Here is a 776-nt window from a genome sequence, read left to right as displayed (position 1 = left end):
AAACATGAGTGAAGATGTGTTTGGCTCCATGTTCTCAATCCCAAGACTCTTCACCATCTCTATTGAGATTACATTCACACTTGCACCAGAATCAACAAGAGCATCATCAAGTGTGAACTTACCAAGGGAGCAAGACAAGGTGAACTTCCCTTAGGTTTCTAGTATTGGAATAAACTTTGGTGTGACTGGTGGATCAAGCTGCATAGTATAGATGTTTAAGAGCTCTCCTACTTCTTCTTTGTGAGCTAGAATGTCCTTGATGAGCATCATTTGGACATGAGCATCATGCATATTCGATATTTGTGGAAGCTTGACTCCTACATCTCCCATGTCTTTTCTGAACTTGGAGATCACCTTATTTTGAGCTTTAGTGAGGAACCTTTGTGGAAATGGGAGCTTGTCATAAGGTGATTGCTCAACCACATGAGCTTCTTCTAGCTGAACCTCCTTCAATTGCGTGATAGCTTTCCCAATAACCGGTTTCTCAACCTTGAGTCTAACTGGTTGCAAAACTTTTCCCTTAACCTTCTTTACAGTTTGTATCTCAACCCTTTCCACAATCTTGTGTTCAACCTTCTCCACAATCTGTGCTTCAGCCTTGGCAACAACTTATGTTCCATACATGAGTCTTTCAATCTGATCTTTCTCTTTCTCATGATCACTCAACTCAATCTCAGAAGTAGTAGAGAGGATAACATTGCAATACTCTTTGGGATTCTGCTCTGATTTTCCTGGTAGAGATCCCATTGGGCTCTTGGAGGTTGAAGGCATAGAGG

This window comes from Brassica oleracea, chromosome C6 (genome assembly GCF_000695525.1).
Source record: "Brassica oleracea var. oleracea cultivar TO1000 chromosome C6, BOL, whole genome shotgun sequence".
NCBI lineage: Eukaryota > Viridiplantae > Streptophyta > Magnoliopsida > Brassicales > Brassicaceae > Brassica > Brassica oleracea.
Note: the sequence above shows the minus strand (reverse complement) of the source record.